Genomic DNA, 10,953 nt, shown 5'->3' with positions numbered 1-10,953 from the left:
CATACATACACACATACTTACATACATACATACATCAATACATACATACATCCATCCATCCATACATACATACATACATCCACCCATACATACATATTTACATCCATCCATCTATTCATCCATTCATACATACTTACATACATACTGTACATACTGTACATCCATCCATCCATCCATCCATACATCCATACATACATACAACATACATACACACATACTTACATACATACATACATCAATACATACATACATCCATCCATCCATACATACATACATACATCCACCCATACATACATATTTACATCCATCCATCCATTCATCCATTCATACATACATACATACATACTGTACATACTGTACATCCATACATACATACATACATACATACATACATACATACATACTTACATCCATCCATCCATACATACATACATACATACATACATACATACATACATCTATACATACATTCATACATCCATACATCCAGACATCCATCCATACATACATACAACATACATACATACATACTTACATACATACATAAATCCATCCATACATACATACTTACATCCATCCATCCATCCATACATACATACATACTGTACATCCATCCATCCATCCATCCATCCATACATACATACAACATACATACACACATACTTACATCCATACATACATCAATACATACATACATCCATCCATCCATACATACATACATACATACATCCACCCATACATACATATTTACATCCATCCATCCATTCATCCATTCATACATACATACATACATACTGTACATACTGTACATCCATCCATACATGCATACATACATACATACATACATACATATATCCATATACATACATCCATACATCCATCCATACATACATACATCCATACATCCATACATACATACATACATACATACATCCATACATCCATACATCCATACATACATACATCCATCCATACATCCATACATACATCCATCCATCCATACATCCATCCATACATCCATCCATACATACATACATACATCCATATACATACATCCATACATACATCCATCCATCCATCCATCCATCCATCCATCCATCCATCCATCCATCCATCTTCTTCCGCTTATCCAAGGTCAGGTCGTGGGGACAGCATTAGAGAGCAGGAATGAGTCCTGCATTGCTCATGGAATTTCATTTTTTTGGTTTAAACGCAGCTTGTTTATTATTTATTATTATAAAAAAAATGTTTTTAAAATGTCGGGTCGCGGGGGCAGCAGCCTAAGTAGGGAAGAACCATACTTCCCGCTCCCCTATTTGCGCCCCACTCATTGCTAAATGAGAACGATCAAATCCTGGATTAGAACATGACAACCTGTTTTTATTTTTTTATTTTTGCATGATTACATGCATGTATAATTTCAATTATTGGATGACGTCTGTGGCATTGTGATGTGTGATAAAACTGCACATTTCAGAGGGAAATGTTATCATGGGCAGGCTAAGGCGCACCTCTGTCACACCTGTGAAGTAGGACGGATTATCTTGGAGAAGAAGTAATGCTCACTAACACAGATTTAGACAGATTTGTGAACGATATTTGATAGGACGTGGACCCCGACTTACCATGAACTGATTAACATGGACCCCGACTTAAACTAGTTTAAAAACTTATTGGGGTGTTACCATTTAGTGGTCAATTGTACGGAATATGAACTGTACTGTGCTATCTACTAATAAAAGTTTCAATCAATCAATCAATCAATCAAAGGAATGTGTATATAGTTTAAGTTTTATATTTTTGAATTCAACTCATAAACAAAGGGAGTAAAAGTGTTGAGTGTATGTGTGTTCAGAGTACATGCATATTACTGTATTACCTAAGGCATGCGATAAATTTAGGCCTGCGCTTATAAATTTGAGTGTGATGTAAGGATACCATCATAAAAAGCACATTTAATTAAAATAAACCTTATTATGGTCTTACCTTTACTTATAAATGAAGTCCATGCTCAGCTCCTTCTGATCAAAAGCATCGATAACTTGTTTATAGAAGTCTTCCTTATCTTTCTTCAGTTTTAAGTCTCTCTGATATCTTCCTTTATTACCTCCTGCTTTGATTGAAAGTCCAGTTTAGAAAACTGTTTTATTTTAGATATGTAATCCTCCATGTTAAAAGTGCAAGCGAGAGGAAAAAATAAAGGATCGCTGCTCACTCTTGCTGCTTGTTGTCACTTCTTCTGCAGCCGAGTAGTCGCAAGAAGGATCACTAGTGCCCTCTACCACCAGGAGGCGGGAGTCATTTAATGACTCATATTTGACACACGCAGCTACGGTATATTAATAAAACATAGCTGCTTACTTTTCTTTTTAGCATATTCAATAGCTTGGACCTTAAATCCTACTGAATAGCTCTTAATCTTTTTCTCTTTATGCGATTTCAAATGATTGAAAACAGCCTTCTCCATTTTGAAAATGATGACAGGTGAAGTGTCACTCGTGACGTGACGAGTTTGACCCGGTGGAAATTCTAGGCATATGCTAATTATTTGGCAAAACGAGTTTGACCTGGCCGAAATTCTAGACATGCGCTAATAAAAATAATATTTTGCGAAACGACTTTGACCCGGCGTTAATCCTGAGCCGGCAGTAATGCTAAGCATGCGCTAATTATTTTGCAAAAAGTGTTTGACCCGGCAGTAATTCTAGGCAGGTGCATACTATATACCCGGCGGCAATTCAAGGAAATACGGTAATTGCTATTATGAAATGTTTCCACGTTACTTATATACTTGCAGTGTGTGTATGAACTTTATAGGCGGAAAAGAATTCAATTGTCAGCTGACACTTGCTAGAGTTTATTCACGAGTTAGAATGCAGACATAAGAATTGTGAATGATCGGCTACAATTAAAACAAAGGAAGGTTTCCCTTTAATGTTCAGTTCTTAATTGAGTTGAATTTTCAAGCCGCATGCTTCTCTTTGTCGTGTCTTTCTTCCGCCAACGGTGTGTGTCTGTCTGTTGCGTCAATGCATTAGTCATGAGGGGGAAAACAATTTAATCAGTGAAAAGCACATCAGAGTGTTAAGCTAAATGGAGAATACGCCGGAATGCAGCGACGGCTGAGGAGATTCATGGACAGAGGAAGTAAGATTTATGCAGAAAGCACACAACGGTTGGTAGCAATTTGCATCTGTAGAGAGCAATTCCGAGTGAATCATGTCTCCAGCGCCCCTGCCTACCTCCTCGCAGCCCAGACAAAGAGCAAAACACACACAAAAACAAAGGAAACATTCATCTTTCTCAGTTCCTCCACCTCCATTTGTTTCTCCCCACCCTCATTCTTGAAAGGGACTAGTACAAGTGTCGTGGTGACAGGTGGGAACTATCCATCACGCTACTGGAGCTGCTGAAGCCACTCGGTTCACAACACCGCTCAAATGTGGGTGGGCTAAACACGCAGTCTTGTGGTGACGCGCCAATCATGGCTCCCGGGATTACAACCTGGCTTGAATTTCATTCGATTACCAATTAAGAACATAACTTTTGAGTCACGGGTATCAAAATCAGAAATTCCGAGCAAAAAAAAAAAAAAAAAAAAGGAAATGGTTTTGCAAACCACTTGTTGCAGCAGCTGTCCGGGTAGCAGCTCAAACTTAAAGAATGATGCGATGAACAAGAACATCCATCCCAAAAAACACACAAACTTGATGAAAATGAACTAGAACATGCAGTTTGGGTTGGAATTGGCTGTGAATGTGAAAGGATGGCAAATGTGCACAAACAGAGGTGGCGCTCCAATCCTGGCTCCCAAGATTACAACCTGGCCTAAATTGTATTTGTTTACCAATTAAGAACATCAATTTGGGTCGTGTGTATCAAAATTGGAAATGCCTAGCAAAAAAAAAACAATAGTCCTAAATTATGCAAACCAATTGTTGCAGCAGCTGTCCGGGTGGCAGTTTAAACTTAAATAATGATGCAATGAACAAGAACATATATCCCCAAAAAAAACACACACAAACTTGATTAAAATGAACTAGAACATGCAATTTGGGTAGGAGTTGCGTGTGAATGTGAAAGGATGGCAAAGGTGCACAACCTGAGGTGACGCTCCAATCATGGCTCCCAAGATTAAAACCTGGCCTAAATTTAAATAATAAATAATAAATGGGTTGTACTTGTATAGCGCTTTTCTACCTTCAAGGTACTCAAAGCGCTTTGACACTACTTCCACATTCACACACTGATAGAGGGAGCTGCCAAACAAGGCGCTAACCAGCACCCATCAGGAGCAAGGGTGAAGTGTCTTGCTCAGGACACAACGGACGTGACAAGGTTGATACTAGGTGGGGATTGAACCAGGGACCCTCGGGTTGCGCACGGCCACTCTACCACTGCGCCACGCCGTCCCTATGTATGCTCCTTCTCTTACATGAAATTGGAGAAAATCTAATTGCTGACAAATATGCACAGAATATGAACCCTGACCAGCAGGAGCACTGGGATGCTAGCACCATGGAAAATAAGTAACTCCAAATAAAGTGCGTATGTGTCACAGAAATCTAATTTCTTTGTGTTAACATTGTGACAATAGTCACAGCTGGACTGTTGTCTTGTTTTTTTCCTGCTGAAATCAGTTACACTGCTAACAGACTGACGCAAATATGCAAACAAATGCAAATTTATGCAAATTTAAGGACTACATGTCATTTTATTACCAATTAAGAACATCACTTTTGGGTCATGTGTATCAAAACTGGAAATGTCTAGCAAAAAAAAATTAAATTGTTATGCAAACCAATTGTTGCAGCAGTTGTCCGGGTGGCAGCTCAGATGTAATTAGAAAGGACTATTTGCAAGGAGCACTATACAGCAATGGGGCTCGCATTGCTGACTTGATGTTGCCTTTTTCAATCGAATTTCTTTATTTCCACAATTGTCGTACCTTGTTGTGTCAGCCTGTCTTAGAGATATTTGATATTCGTCCAAATTTAGACGCAAAACAGTTTCAGGCTTGCTTAATCACAATGCGAGGGCTAAAGGATCATATCTGCATCTCCTTCCAGCGTTTCGATAATCTCAATGTTTTCTGCTTACATGAAATGGATTGTGCTCCCTATTTTGCTCAATCCTCTGCTCAGGAGCTTGGTAGACCAGCTTGTTTATGTGTGTTAAAACACACGCACTTTGTGTTGTGTGTGTGTGTGTGATGTGGTTGCCGAGCAATTTGCATGGCACTAAATCCTCAAGTCCGCTTTTGCGGGCCACCGTGAGCTCTGTAATTTCATTATGGTATTGATTTGTTTCTTTCATTTGAGGAATGTAAAACATGTCAGATGCTTTGTAATCATTGCAAATGTTTCCATTCGTTCACTAATGACCCTTCAGATATTGTTGGGGACTTTGGCAGCAGAACTGAAACGATTGGAATTTACTTGAAATAAAATTTTAAAAAATCTATCTAAGTCATCGGTTGAATAATTTGAATCAAAGTACACAACATTGTAAAGACTGAAAAGAATAAGATATGCCAATCAACATGAATTAGTCGATTCATGCTGCAACAAACAATGCTAAATTATGTATGCATGATGAGAGTTTACGAGTGTGCCAACCATGTCTCGGCCATTTTGAAGAGGCGGGGCCCCCAACGTCACATCTTGTTTACACTGTCATTACTCAGTCGTCACTTCTCCAGTGCTCCAGCGTGGTCCTTTTTTCGCCGTACGCAAAGTTGTGTCTATTTTTTTTTTAACAACAATCCAGCCTGAAAAGAAGAAGGGATTTGCTGTGGACTTAGAAATGTCTATTTGCGAGGAGTACTGTACGGCAATGGCGATCGCATTGCTGACTTAATGCTGGCTGTTTTAGCTTCAACACCTAGCGTTATTTCTAATTTGATGTTTTCCAAATTCTCACAGTATCGCTGTATCGCTTCAGGTTTCTAGGCAACAGCTTTTAGCTAGCGTTTTAGCTAGTTAGCCTCCGGCTTGAGGCAACTTCACTTCGACGATTTTATCGGCGGAGGGGGTTTTGTACCGCAGCAAGTATTTATTTGTTATGGGACCAGACGTTTTCAGAAAACAGTGCCACATAGGACCTTTATTAAGGCGCTACCGGGACACAAGCCAATGAAGGATCGCTCGCAAAGACTGTACAGTGATCCCAGAGTGTTTCGAAAAATGCCACAAATATTCGCCGATACATGATAAAAAAGATTTTCCTTGTTTTGTTTTTTATTGCAGCAACATGGTTGTTAACATTTTATATGTATACATATGTATATATATATATATATATATATATATATATATATATATATATATATATATATATATGTATATATGTATATATATATATATATATATATATATATATATATATATATATATATATATATACATATATATATATATACATATATATATATATATATATATATATATATATATATATGTATATATGTATGTTTGTACTTAATTGTTATGGGACCATACGTTTTCAGAAAACAATGCCACATAGGACGTCTATTTAGGAGCTACCGGGACACAAGCCAATGAAGGATTGCTCGCTAAGACTGTAAGGTTATCCCAGAGTGTTTCAAAAAAATGCCACAAATATTTGCCGACACACAATAACAAATATATTTATTGTTTCGTTTTATATTGTGGCAACATGGTTGTTAACGTTTTATATATACTGTATATATTAATTGTTATGGGACTAGACATTTTTAGAAAATAATGTCATATAGGACCTTTATTAAGGCGCTACCGGGACATCGCAAAGACTGTGAGGTGGTTCCAGTTTCAAAGCGTGGACTTTGGGGTTTGTTTTTCTGGAAGGCAAAGGAAAGTTGGCACGGGCGAGACGTAAATGCAAATACATATTTTATGTTTACACTATAACTACAAAAAAGAAGCAAACAAAAAGCGCGCACAATGGCGGAGAACAAACTTGACTAATAAAAGCAAAACTAGCACAAAGGCAGAACTATGGACAAAAAACAAAAGACACTAACTGTGGAATTAAACAAACCAAAAACTGGGAAACTATGGACAGTATGAAGCAGAGTGAAGGTAACATGGCATGACGTGAATTGAGGTACAGTCGCCAGGCTGACTCCCTGGCAACTTTCGGTTTAAATAATAGACGTGATTAGTGAAAACAGGTGTGCGAGTGCAAAACGTGAGACAGGTGCGTGACGGGTGAAAACTAATGGGTTGCTACGGTGACAAAACAACCAAAAGTGCACAAAGAGTCCAAAAACAAAACTGAACATGACTAAAACAAAACATGATCACACAGACGTGACACCCAGAGTGTTTCAAAAAAATGCCACAAATATACGCCGACACATGCTAACAATGATTTTCCTTGTTTTGTTTTTTATTGCAGCAACATGGTTGTTAACGTTTGATTTATATATATATAAATATATATATATATATATATATATATATATATATATGTATTAGGGGTGGGCAAATTAATGCGTTAATTACGCGTTAACTCATCAATCTATTAACGCCGACAATTATTTTATCGCACATTTGCGTATGTTGTTTACATGCTTTTATTTTGTAAACGCCTTTTCTTAACAAGATGGCATCTCCCGGATGTACTTCGGCGTGGAGGGGCTCTTGGTAAAGATGGAACATTTGGCAAAAATACCGGACAATTCTGCAAATGTCCTGGCTGGCTTACAGCGTGGTCACTCCGGGATCACTTACGACCGCCAGACAATTCTGGATGTGGATAGATCGGGCCGTTTTGGACTGAATGAGGCGTGCTTGCTAGAGCGGCTAGCTAGCATGGGAATACTTTGCCGGCTACATCCAGCGGCCTGTGAAGCAGCGGAGTATATGTGTTGTCTGTCTATTTATGAATAATGCAGACCAGGAGTGTTGGCTCACTTCTTAACGTTTGCTTTCAGAGCGTGCATATCACAACATACAAGATGTCGTCATGGCGACACAACCTATACCGGGCTACCGCGCATGCTCCTCACTCCTGTTGCATGCTGGGTAGGGTAGTTCTTTTTTCCCCTGGCTCATAACATCACAATATAGTACCGTGTATATGATGCCTTCAGTTTATCAAAGCACCAAGCAAACAATCGGAAAATTCCCATCATATCAATTCCTAGATATGGTCATAATTATTTTAAGTGCACTACGCAGAATAAACACAACATTATTAATATTGCTACTACGGATAATTTGATCAAAAATTCCCTAAAACAGCCCACTACCTATAATATAGGTTTTTTAAACATAAGATCCCTGATAAAAAAAATGTTTCTGCTGTTACCTCAGAAATTGCCTGTTCAGATGTTATGATTGTGGCTCAGAGATTTGTATGTAGATTATATTTATTTTCCATAACAAACAGGATAGCTTAAATACCCTGGCAGTGGCAATAAGCTTAAATGTTTGTATTTACATTTTTGGAGTTGATTTTCATCAAATATGCTATTTAACTGCTACTGTTTAACAAGGACTGATTTAAATTGTGTTTGCACAACAAATGTTTTGGCGCTTTTGTTCATGTGGGAGAATATTCCAATAAAGGTGCACTACACACTACTTTTGAATTCATTATTGGGCTTTGCGTATACAATGCAGTTAATCGCGATTAATTGGAGAAATAGTGCAATTAACTTCGATTACAATTTTTAATCGTTGCCCAGCCTTAATATATATATATATGATTGTGTTATTTGAAGGTTTGAAGAAGTTTGCATTCCATTGACTGCATGGCAAGTCACATTTCCAGAATCCTCCGTGTCTGCACAAACAGAAGAAAGATGAGCTGCACAAAATGGCCGACGTGCACAAACAAGGTAAATGACGGCAGCCAAAGAGATGTAAAGAGAAGTGTATACTTATGTAAATGTCTTTCTGGCAGCTCATGAATAATCAAGTCTTTCTTCTGCCGACCCCGTAACTTTCCCCCACCAGTAAGTGAGGATTTCATTAGCGTTCAGTTAGTCGATCATCTTTAGCGTGGCGATTATCTGACTCGGGCGAGCCCCTTCCGGATTGCTGGCTATAATCAGCACACAATTACCCCGGGCTACGTTTTCTCTCCTCACACTCAAAGAGGGATGTGTAGAAAATGTGTAGAAAAGTAAATGGTCATTGTATGAAGGAAGTGTTTAAACCAGCTATTCTCAAACTGCGGAAGCACGTAATTAAATATTCACACACAGTGTTACTGTTCAAACTGTGTGGAATTGTGCAGCGGCCACAAATATTACATTAACGTGTTAAATAAAACCTCTGTCTTGTTTTTAATGAATCTGTAGGCCTACTTTGCTACTGTGTTTTGATGTTGGTCATTATGTTTGCACTTGGTCAGCCGAGAGCTTCTGGAGAAGAACTGTTTCAAACAATAGTAATATCAAAATAAAACACAAAATCTGCTTCTAAATAAGTGGAACCTCGATTGACGAACATTATTGTTTTGGTTTTTTTAACATACCGTATTTCCTTGAATTCCCGCCGGGTATATAGTATGCACCTGTCTAGAATTACTGCCGGGTCAAACTCGTTTCGCAAAATAATTAGCCCATGCTTAGCATTACCGCCGGCTCAGGATTAACGTTTCGCAAAATATTATTTTTATTAGCGCATGTCTAGAAATTCCGCCGGGTCAAACTCGTCACGTCACGAGTGACACTTCACCTGTCATCATTTTCAAAATGGAGGAGCCTGATTTCAATCATTTGAAATCACACAAAGGGAAGAAGATTAAGAGCTATTCAGTAGGATTTAAGGTCCAAGCTATTGCATATGCTGAAAAGAACAGTAAGGGGCTATGTTTTATTAATATACCGTAGCTGCGTGTGTCAAATATGAGTCATTAAATGACTCCCGCCTCCTGGTGGTAGAGGGCGCTAGTGATCCTTCTTGCGACTACTCGGCTGCAGAAGAAGTGACAACAAGCAGCAAGAGTGAGCAGCGATCCTTTAGTTTTTCCTCTCGCTTGCACTTTTAACATGGAGGATTACATATCTAAAATAAAACTGTTTTCTAAACTGGACTTTCAATGGAAGCAGGAGGTAATAAAGGAAGATCTCCATCGAGACAGAGAGACTTTTAAAACTGAAGAAAGATAAGGAAGACTTCTATAAACAAGTTATCGATGCTTTTGATCAGAAGGAGCTGCGCATGGACTTCATTTATAAGTAAAGGTAAGACCATAATAATGTTTTTTTTAATTAAATGTGCTTTTCATGATGGTATCCTTACATCACACTCAAATTTATAAGCGCAGGCCTAAATTTACTGCATGCCTTTGGTAAACACCAGAGTGAGGAGTGGTTTTAAATTAATTAGCGCCCTTGCAGAAATTCCAGGAAATACGGTACTTCATCTGACCGGGATCTTCAGCTCTCACTGGATCGGTTCGCAGCCGAGTGTGAAGCGACCGGGATGAGAATCAGCACCTCCAAGTCCGAGTCCGTGGTTCCCGCCCGGAAAAGGGTGGAATGCCATCTCCGGGTTGGGGAGGAGACCCTGCCCCAAGTGGAGGAGTTCAAGTACCTAGGAGTCTTGTTCACGAGTGAGGGAAGAGTGGATCGTGAGATCGACAGGCGGATCGGTGCGGCGTCTTCAGTAATGCGGACGCTGTACCGATCCGTTGTGGTGAAGAAGGAGCTGAGCCGGAAGGCAAAGCTCTCAATTTACCGGTCGATCTACGTTCCCATCCTCACCTATGGTCATGAGCTTTGGGTCATGACCGAAAGGATAAGATCACGGGTACAAGCGGCCCAAATGAGTTTGGGTCTCTCCCTTAGAGATAGGGTGAGAAGCTCTGTCATCCGGGAGGAACTCAAAGTAAAGCCGCTGCTCCTCCACATCGAGAGGAGCCAGATGAGGTGGTTCTGGCATCTGGTCAGGATGCCACCCGAAACACCTGTTTAGGGCACGTCCAACCGGTAGG

Source organism: Nerophis ophidion, linkage group LG13, assembly GCF_033978795.1.
Source record: "Nerophis ophidion isolate RoL-2023_Sa linkage group LG13, RoL_Noph_v1.0, whole genome shotgun sequence".
Taxonomy (NCBI): Eukaryota; Metazoa; Chordata; class Actinopteri; order Syngnathiformes; family Syngnathidae; genus Nerophis; species Nerophis ophidion.
This window is presented reverse-complemented; position numbering follows the sequence as displayed.